The 10292-nt window shown below is 58.3% G+C and overlaps 1 protein-coding gene across 1 annotated transcript in view; it reads right to left on the reverse strand.

The window, feature by feature from the left end:
• FAM163B (family with sequence similarity 163 member B) overlaps positions 1–9528 on the reverse strand; it is a 29327-nt gene extending 19799 nt beyond the window's left edge. The window contains exon 1 of the mRNA XM_019639499.1: positions 9231–9528. The gene's annotated coding sequence lies outside the window, so the exon portion shown is untranslated. The remainder of the gene's footprint in view (positions 1–9230) is intronic.
• Between the last annotated feature and the right edge of the window lie 764 nt (positions 9529–10292).

Raw genomic sequence — 10292 nt, forward strand, 5'->3', positions numbered from 1 at the left:
TGTGTGTGTGTGGTGTGTGTGTGTGATGTGAGTGTGTATGTGTGGTGTGTGGTGTGTGGTGTGTGTGGTGTGTGGTGTGTGCTGTGTGTGCTGTGTGTGTGTGGTATGTGTGGTGTGTGGTGTGTGTGGTGTGTGTGTGTGTGGTGTGTGTGTGTGTGATGTGAGTGTGTATGTGTGGTGTGTGGTGTGTGGTGTGTGTGGTGTGTGTGTGTGTGTGTGGTGTGTGTGTGTGTGATGTGAGTGTGTATGTGTGGTGTGTGGTGTGTGTGGTGTGTGTGGTGTGTGCTGTGTGTGATGTGTGTGTGTGGTATGTGTGGTGTGTGGTGTGTGGTGTGTGTGGTGTATGGTGTGTGTGGTGTGTGGTGTGTGCTGTGTGTGATGTGTGTGTGTGGTATGTGTGGTGTGTGGTGTGTGTGGTGTGTGTGGTGTGTGTGTGTGTGGTGTGTGTGTGTGGTGTGTGTGTGTGATGTGAGTGTGTATGTGTGTGTGTTGCTGAGAGCAGGTGAGCAGGGGCAAAGGTAAGTCCAGCAGCCTGAGTTCAGGGCAGGTCATTGAAAGCAGGCCCAGCTTCTGCCCTGGGCTTTTAGGTAGGTCTGTAGTGGGGTTGGAGATGGGGGGGCAGAGGGTGAAAGGATGGGCGGACAGCCAGAGAGCCCATAGAGCTTGTGGAGGGGGGTCCATTTAAGGCGGTGGGAGCATGAGTTCCCAGAAACTCAGCACCCCACACTTTTGTCTTAGAAAATGAAGAACATGTGAACGATGGTTGCTTAGAATCTAAGAGTCCCCAAATCTCTTCTCTTAGACCTGGAAGGAACTTTGGGTGTAAATGGTCTGATCACCTGCTCAATGAAACAGTAACAGAACTTTTTCCTCTTGAAATCACAATTCAGCCAAGACAGTCAACCCGAGTGGGTGGATCCCCAGTTCTCCCCTGGGAATGCGGAAGGGTGTCCCACATCTGGCTCTGGCCAAATTCCAGGCTTTCTGCTCCTCCCCAGAGTCACCCCAAGGTCTCTCCCAAGTACAAGCCACGAGAACCCCAGGGAGGGCCCTGCCTGCCTGTGCATATGCCATCCTGGGGGCAGCGGCCTCAAAAGGCAGCTGTCAACCCTTGGACCAGCCCTCACTCACATTGTTTTCATTCATCTGACATCATTTATGGAGCTTGGCTGCCCGCCGGGCCTGCCCTGGGCACGGGGGCTGCAAACCTCACTGGGCCGTCTTCCCTCGCCTCTGTGCTCTCCGCCACACTCTGCCCCGGCAGCTGATTCAGTGACTCCATTGTCAGCTTCTGGGGGCGACGTACCCTCCCTGACCAGGCTTTGGTGGCCCAGGCTTCAGCAAGGACGCCGCCTGAAGACATTTGTTTTACATCAATTTTCCTTTAAAAAAAATTGGGCTCAGCCATTTTTAAGTGAGTGTAGGCGTGTTGTTGAAAGGCCCGTCTCGCAGATTAAATGATCTTTTCAAAACCAGTAGTCTCGCCAATGAAGAATGGCAGCACACAGCCCCGAGGCCTGGCCGAGAGCTGAGGCTGGGCCCAGTGAGACCGCCAGCCCTGGAGCTGCCCTCGGTTGATGCCAGTCCCACAGCTGGGAAAGGACGGGCGCTGCCCGCACAGACCCTGCCGCCTCCCACCGACCGCTGTGCAAATGGCCGTGCTCCTGCCACGCTGCCTGGCTTCCTGTTCTGAGCACTCCGAGCCCTTCCTTCCTGAGGAGGTTCTGAATGTTTGCAGGGGAGAGCCCGATAGCAAAACAGATACTGTTTATGGCTCTAAATGTGGGGTGTCTCCGTCCAAGAAGAGGCCGGCTGAGGCTACTACACCCCATGGCGGAAGAGGCTGGCCTTCAGGATAGCACAAAACTTCCAGGCCCCCACCCCACCCGACAAGTATCTACTGAGTATCCCTGCCTGAGTACCTGGGGTGGGACTGGAGGCGGGGCTGGGGTGGGGTTGGAGGCGGGGCTTGGGATTGGAGGCAGGGCTTGGGGTGGGACTGGAGGCTGGGGCTCAGCTCTGAACAGGACCAGCAAGTGCTGTCTGTCCTCAAGGGACTCCCAGTCATTGGCTGCAGACGGAGACCAGTGGGGATGAGTCACAGAGCCAGGCGTTAACAGCAGGCCGAGAGTGTGTCATGCGGCTGACCTCCTGGAGAGGTGGCGTGGCGTCAGGACGCTTCCCTGAAGGGCACTAGCCAGGAGAGATCTTTCAGGCAGAGGGCAGAGTAGGCAGGAGGGCAGCAGGGAGGAAAAGTCTGGGAGCGTTCCAGAGTGGGCAGTAAGCCTGCCTGCAGGGGCATGGCGAGGGACAAGGCTGGGGTGGGGGTTGGCAGGGTGTGTTCCATGCAGGGCCGTCTGAGCAGCACCAGGGAGCTGGTTCTATCCTCAGCTGGGACGGGTTTTAAGCAGGACACCGCCCGCCAGCTGCAGGGCCCCTGAGCTCCAGCACGGTTGCCATCCCACAGTTCCTGATGCCCACCGTGCCCAGAATCTAGCACCAGGTTCCCCTTGCTACGCTAGTACCGGGTGTCCGGTCGTCCCTGGGTGATGACAAGCCCTCGCCCTGCAGGAAGGTACAACTGTCCTGTGTGTCCTGGAAACGTGGGCACAGAGAGGTTTAGAAATGCGCCTAAGCTCACCAGCTGGGAAGAGCTCAAGGAGGGCTGAGCTGTGGGGTCCTCACGCCTATGCCTGTTCACAGCATTCTGCCGGTCCCCTGTCCTCCGGCCCCCATGCCTCCTGCCCACCTTGCCTTCTCCTAAACTCATGTCTCATGGTCGCTGACGTGGATGACCCCAGAAGCAAAGGGCGCACGGTGAAAGGCAAGGTACAGCCCAGTGGTGACAAAATCGACCCCAGAAGTGATATTCAACACACTGTGATATAAACCAAAAAAAAAACCAAAACATTTTTTTTTTAAAAATAGAAATGTTTAGTAATTAGAAAGAACTCTCGTGTGGGAAGTTCCGTGAAGGTAAAATTAAAGTTGACTACATTTTTAATTTTGTAAATGGGTTTGCACTGAGCCAGGAGCCTTCTGCATTGTAAGTGTTTTAACCAAACAAATTCTACACACCGGAAAATACCAGCAGCTTGCAGGTCGGCAATGTTAGCAAGAAGCTGCTGTTTTTCTGGTGAAATATTAGACTCTTTTCACTGTCCTCCTTCGAGCTGGGATCAGGTCGTCATATGCCGGACCCAGACCTCTCAGAGCCATTGCTGCTTTTGCAATGTTTTGAGGGCAGATCCTGACAGGGTGTGTGATTCCTGACTCTAGATGTGGGTCCTTCTTGAAGCCAGTGGGTCTGCTGGGCGTTAGGAGCAGTGGCCGGCGGGGGCGGAGGTCCCCCTGAGGAAAACAAGTGTGGACGGGGCACTTGCCTTCAAACGGGAAAAACAAGCATCTTTACTTTGTCTTAGGAAAGTTCCCAAATGTATCGGAGAGAGGGCACTTGCCAAGGCCAAGTGGAAGAACTTGGAAAACACGGTGCAAACAAGCCATTTCCAACACTGGGAGGCGAGGCCCTGGACAAGTGTCCCCGATGAACTAACGATGCTACCCCCACTGCCTTCTCTGGCACCCTGCCGCTGGGCTGCATGCACCCCCGTACCCCTCATCCCCACAGCCCCAGCCTTGCATTTCCTGCCTCCTGTAACTCTTGGCCAAATAATCGGAGCTAATGCTAGGGGGATACGCTGGCAGGAGCTGCAGTTTGGCGAGTCGAGGCCGGGCCAGCAGGCCGGGTGGGGGCTCCGCAGCAGGTCCCTTGCTTGTCTGCAGCACCAGGGGCAGGGTGAGCCTTTGTAAGCCTGGCAGAGGGACCACAGGATGAGAGTGGGGGTGACGCATGGGGAAGCCAACCTGAATCGCAGCACAGATTGAGGCTCAAAGCCGATGAGATCCCCAGGAAGGCCCTGCTGGGTCTCTCCCCACCCTCACGCAAGTAGAGGTGGCAATGGTTGGGGCAGCTTCAGGGGCCCACGGGTTATCAGCCAACGTCAACAGACAGGTGGCAGAAATGCCCATCTCTCCGCCATGCCTGCCCCTCTCCACTCCTCACAGATCCTCAGGGCTTAGCTCTAGTTCCACCTTCAGGAAGCCTGCCCTGACTCACAGCCCATGGTGTATCTATCTTCCTCTGAATCTGGGATGCCTGCCACCTCATACCCATGTTTCAGTCCTCTGAGAACAGCCCTTGCATTCTATTCACAAGCGCATGTCTCCCCTCCCTTCCCCCACCTCCGGCCTTCCCTGCGGGGGTCACATCACTGAACAAATCTATGAAAGCGGCACAGCACACGTGAAAGCCCGGGCTGACCTACCTGCCTGGTTACTAACATGGGTCCAGGTAAACAAATGAGAGCGTGGGTGCTGATGTGGAGGGACAAGATCTGCTGATCAAAGGCAGAAGCACACGCAGAGGAATGGTGGTGCTGGCGTGGCCCACATGCCAATGACAGACAGAGCTAAGCGCTAGGGGGCGGGCACAGCAGGAAACCGGGGCTTCCACTTTGTGAACAACAACCAAAGCTGAATTGCTTGACTTTTCTTTTCCAGTAAGCATGCATTTATTTTATTTTTAAAACCCTTTTAATATATATTAAAATTTAATGTGTGAATTAGAAATAGAAGCAGTATGAAGGAGACGAAGCCCTGTACGCGAGCGTTCTGCAGGCAGAGCCGTTTTCCTGTTTTGGTGTAGGGTGTGTTTTCTAGAAGAGCGTCTCAGACTTCACTGAGCACAGGAGTTACCCGGGAGCTTGTAAAAGCGGGACGGCTGACAGCGGCCTGAGAACCTGCATCCCCAGCAAGTTCCAGGGGCACCGATGCTGCTGGTCTGCAGACCACACCTGGAGTAGCTCTGTTTCAAATTTATGCTTATATGATATGTGCAACTAAGGAGAGCAAATAATAACAATAAAAAGAGAGGACTACTCTCCAGGGACCCAGGGACTGACCCCCCGCCAGCTGCCAGGCAGGGCCAGCCTGGGAGTGTCACCTGGGAGGGGCCACCTTTGCCACTGCTGTTGCAGACAGAAACCATGGGCCTGGTTGGCAAGCGCCGAGGTGCAGGTGGCAGTCAGGAAGCCAGGGTGGTCCCACAGTGTGGGGTGTGCCTGCTTGTCAGGGGCAGCCCCAAGACCACTCTGCGGCTAAGCCAGGAAGGAAACACCAGTCCCGGGGTGGACCTGGCCTGCAAGAGGTTTTCTCTAAGTCTCAGCAACACACAGGCTCCCCTCCCCAGTCATCCAGGAGATGTAAGCTGGCATATCCCACGAGGTGGATGTTATTATTGTCATTTTATGAATGAAGAGCCCGAGGCCCAGAGAAGCTAAGTAACTTCACTGGGGACACACAGCTCAGACATAGACATGGCTCTGAATGACCCCAAAGGCTGTGCTCTCATTCTACTCGGCCACACCACTGACCTGTCCTCAGCAGCTAGGGAAGATAGTGGCTGAGGCCGCAGTCCTGGGAGCCTGGCTTTTTCTGGGACCCATATCCCAGACCTTGACCAGCCTCCACCTGGGCCTCCCAGCTGGCCCTGCCTTGTCCCACCTTTGCCACCTGGAAAAGCGAAGCACAGGGGTGCAGGGGACTGGCCAGGCCTGGCCAGGGCCCACTCTGATGGAAACCCCCAGAAGTGGGCTGGGAGCATGTCCAGAGGAGGCAGTCACACGAGCCAGGTGTGATCAGCAGTTCTGACACTTCGTTGCTGCTGGAACAGAAAGTCCTCCTCCAGGCCCACCTCCTGCCCGGGGTGCATCCTCACTGCTTATGCTCGGCCCTTCCTGCGTGCCCGGCCATGCTCCAGTCTCCAGCCAGGCAGGGTGTCGGCATGGGCTCCATGGAGGAGTGTTAGAGAAGCAGTATTTGCTCAGTCCTGGGCCGCCTCCCGTCACCCCCCACTCCTGCCTCAGTTGCAGTGGTTCCTGCCCGCTCCTCACTCTCCTGATCTAGGCCTCCGTTATTTCCCTTCTGACGGGACACAACAGCCTCCCCGCAGCCTCCCTGCCTCCAGTCTCACCCTGTCCAAGGCACCCTCCACGCTGCAGCCTGAGAGTGTTCACTAAAGGCCGGATCTGCCCATGCCCCTCCCAGGCTCACACCACCTGTGCTTCCTGCTGCACCTGCTGGGCAGGGTTTACAAGCCTTGACGGATCTGACAACCCCCCTGCCCCAGGCCCCAGGGCCCTCACCAAGATTACTGTTTAATCCTCCAAGGCCCCTGGGGAAGTAGGGGCCACAGTCCTCATTTCATAGCCCAGGAGCCAAAGGCCCAGGGTCCCACTGGCAGGAAGCAGCAACGCTGGGCTTAGAATCCAAGCTCAGCCTCAGTTCGGGCTCTTGCGTAGCTCAACCTCCCCCAGGACACACCAGTCGGTCCCGTAGGTGCCCCTGCAGCGCCCGCTATCCTCAGGCAGCCTCCGGCAAGGCCTGGGGGAGGCTTCGCCAGTTGGAGCCTGTTCAGGAAGGGTACCTAATCCCAGAGGGAACAAAGGGCTCTGAACGGAGATAAGAGCCCTGCTTAGCGGCAGGAGAGGAGCTGGCAACGCTGAAGACTCTGGCCTTGTCAAATCCCCCATGAAATGAATCCTAAGGGGCAGAGCTACCACAGGGAAAGCAGTGCCGGGGCAGCAGGAACGCCAGGCTGAGAAGCCCCAGCCACGTGGCCTCGGTGGAGCTGACCCCGGGAACAGACGCAGGGGGCTCTCAGTGGCCCACCCTGTGCCTGTGAGGAAGGCAGAAGTACCCCCATTTTCACACATGAGGAGTCCAAGTGGTTTGCCCAAGGAAGCTCGGAATCCACTCTCTCGCCTACACAAATTGCCGTTTTATTGATGCACAGATGCGGACTTGCTCTGCCGGGGAGAGTGGCAGGGTCGGGAGCTGCGTGGAGAACGGGACAAGGGCCGGCTGCCACTCTGCCTCGCCTCCTGCCCAGAGAGCCTCGAGTCAGCTGTAATTTACTGAGATGTAATAAATCTCTCCTGCTCCCTGGCCCCTCCCGAGCACTGTAATTATTCCTCTCCGGGTCTTACTGCCTTCACTCTTGTGGAGCAGGCCCACGTGGCAGGAGCCCAGAGGACTCTCGGCAGGAGTGGGTCCCGGTGCCATGAAACCTCCAGGTCAGCCAGGCTGTGTGGCTCACTCAGAACCAGCGCCCGGAGTCGGCGATTTAGAGCCAGCCCCCAAACATGCAAGCCCAGAGTGATCACCTGAGTGGGGAGTGGGGTTGGCAAGATTGGGGGCTTGGATTCAGGTCAGCCCCGAGATTTCAAAACCGCTCTCCATACCCCTGATACTGCAGCTCCCCCCAGCCTTACCCATTCCATTGGGGCTTAGATGAACAGGGCGATAATGACCTATCAGGGACATAACATGATCCACCCCATCATTTCTCAGATGGGAGACAGGTCTAGAGAGGGACAGTGACTTGTCCAAGGTCACCCAGAAAGCTAGACAGAACTGGGATATGTCTTGGCCCCTCCAGCTGTGCCTACATTTCCCCCGAGTGCCCTTGTTCACGTCCCACGATTGTGCTGGCATAAGCAATGTGTGTCTGGGGGCTCAGAGCTGTCCCCTCCCCGCTGGAGAGACAAGGATGGAGAAGCTGCGACACCGCCACGTGCCAGTTTTCCGAGCAGAGAGTGTCAGTGTGTGCTCGGGAGGCCAGCTGCTGCTCCCAGAGCGCCGCACACCGACCCCCATGCATCTGGGGGCACTGAGGCTGGGAGATTCTGTGGGTCCTCCCCAGACCCCCAAAGCCTTCAGGAGGCCATGTCCAAGCTTTCCGAGGGAATCTGGACCAGTCATCCCCGTTGGAGACTCAGCTGATGGGGAGATGGACACTCAGCAGGATCCAGGGCACAGGGTCACCCTGTCTGTCTTTTCCATCTCGTCATGCAGGTGCTCAACAAACCGCTGCCAAATGCAAAGAAGGAACAAAACCCCACATCCCTGAGCCCAGCTTCAGGAGCGAGACAGATTTTTCACAAGTTCCAGCACCCCAGCACTTCAGGGAGCTTGTAGTCAGTGCACACAGGATTAAGGTCAAGCCCTCCTCCCAGCCCAGAAGCTGCCTGCACCCACCTGCTTAGGTAAGAAGAGCCCTGGTCACGGACTCCATCCTGGTCATAGACGCCCCGGGAGAGGGAAAGTGGGAGGCTGGGTGTGTATGGTTTCCTAGCGAGCCTGAACTTTCTTGGGGCTGGAAGTTCTCATTGTGCCTGGAGCCCCCAAGGGCCTGGCCTGGGTGGAGGGGGGTGCTGGGGGAAGGCTGGCAGGGTGACCCTTCTGGCTTTTCTGAGCTCCAGTCGGGGCTATGGCTTCCAGGACGCTCCCTTATCCTTAAGAAAGACCAGTGAACCTGCCCCTGGAGGTTCTTGTCTTGCAGCCGTGGGAGCAGCCATGAGACACGGAGTGCCAGGGTCTCTCGGGCCCACGCGGTCCGGGCCGCGGGTCTGCAGGACGCTGAGCGGGGTGAGACGGCAGAGCCAGGAGAGTGGACGGGAAATCTCTCCTGGATTTTTGGTGTTTAGAGAGTCTTTTCATTTCCAGCGGGAAGAACCAAATGACAGTCTGGGGCTCCCCCTCCCCCACTATTTAAGCTGAGATTTCAAACAGACAAACGTGGGCGTGAGGTGGGCGGTGGTGCAGAGCACGGCGTGTTGGAGGCCAGCTCTACCACTTACTGGCTGTGTGACCTTGGACAAGTGGCCAAACTTCCCTGAGCCTCAGTGTCCTCATCTGTCGAGCAGGGCCGATGCCCCCTTTCTCGTGGGCATCCCGCCAACTGAATGAGTGATTACGCAGGTCCCGAGCCCAGCACAGCGGCTGGCGGAAGGCAAGTCTCCGTGCATGGGCTCAGCTCCTGGCAGCCGAGAGAATGAGGGCCAGGCTCCTGTCTGAAACTTTCCCTCCCCGATTCCCCTCATGCCCAGCTACGAGGGGGCGTAGACGTCCCTTGGCACGATGGGTGCCGCTGCCTCTCCCGCAGGCCCTCGCTGCCCACCTGGGTCTCTGCCCACAGCCTCCTCGACACAGGTGCACTTTGAGGGGCGCGCCGCTGGGACGGGTGACGCCGGCCGGGCGGCTCTCAGCGCGAGGCAGCCGGGGCCAGGCTGCTGCGGACGCTCCAAACGCGATGGGCACCCGGCCGGCGGTGCCCCGCGCGCGACCTCCGCCCTCACGCCCCGTGCCCCTCGCCCCCGCTCGGCCCTTACCTTGAACCATGGGAACGGCGTTGCCCCGGCCCGCCGAGGACTTGGACGCACGTGACGGGGCGGTCCGGTGTCCGTCTCGGGCGGCGCGCAGCTCGTACCGGCCGCTCGTGCCCAGGCCGCGGCGGCGGAGCCTGCTAGGGCCGGGCGGGCAAGGCGGGCGCGGGCGAGGCCCCGGAGGCCGGCGCGTGGCGACTGCGTGCCCAGGCGGGAGCCTCTTGCCGGCTCCGACCGCGGCCGCGGCTCAGGACGGCCAGGACGGTTCCCTGCGAGCGGCGCGCGCGGCTCCAGCGCAGTCGTCGGGGGCTGCGGGGAGAGGCGCGGGAGCTGTCCCTGGTGCTGACGACTCGTCCGCTCTGGGCTGAGGCTGCGCGACCTCCCGCCGGCCTGGGGACGCCCCGCCGCACCCCAGCCCTGCGGGGGGGGGGGGGCTCCGGTTGCTCTTTGTCTGCTTTCCTGGCGCTCCCAATGCCACAGCGTTGGGATTTGTTGGAGTCAGGCTGAAGCTGCCGCCGCTTGTCCACAGTGCGACCTTGGCGCAAGTCCCTCACTTGAGGAGTTTCTGATTCTCATCTTCAAAATGGGCCAGAGCAGAGCCTGTAAGGTTGGTCTGAGAATGAAATTCAGTGACATCCCGGAGCCTGGCACACAGGAGTGCTTACTAAATGCTTGCCTCTGTCATCATTTGTTCTCATTCTTTTGGTTAGCAACCACAGAGCAAGCAGACAAAGGGCAGTGCTTGTTCTGCTCTGGGCTGGCGGGGGTTTGGGGCATGGTAGCTGCCTTGGGGGGGGGTCTCTCAGGGCACCCATGGGGAAGGGAGCACACTGTTTCCTTGGGAACCCCAAAGCACAGAGTTAAGTCTGATGCCCAGAAGTTAAAGCGAGGCAGAGTTGCGCTGGGTAGGGAGAAGTTTTTAACGTAAGGTCCTTCCACCTGAAAGGAGTGACCCAGGATGCAGTGAGTGACCCCTGTCTCTGCAGAAACTCAAGAAGTGGCTGCAGCCACAGGGAGCTGAACTGAGAGAGGACTGGGGTTTAAAACGCGTTGACTTAGAATATGGGA

This window comes from Hipposideros armiger, unplaced genomic scaffold (assembly GCF_001890085.2).
Source record: "Hipposideros armiger isolate ML-2016 unplaced genomic scaffold, ASM189008v1 scaffold_3, whole genome shotgun sequence".
Classification (NCBI taxonomy): domain Eukaryota; kingdom Metazoa; phylum Chordata; class Mammalia; order Chiroptera; family Hipposideridae; genus Hipposideros; species Hipposideros armiger.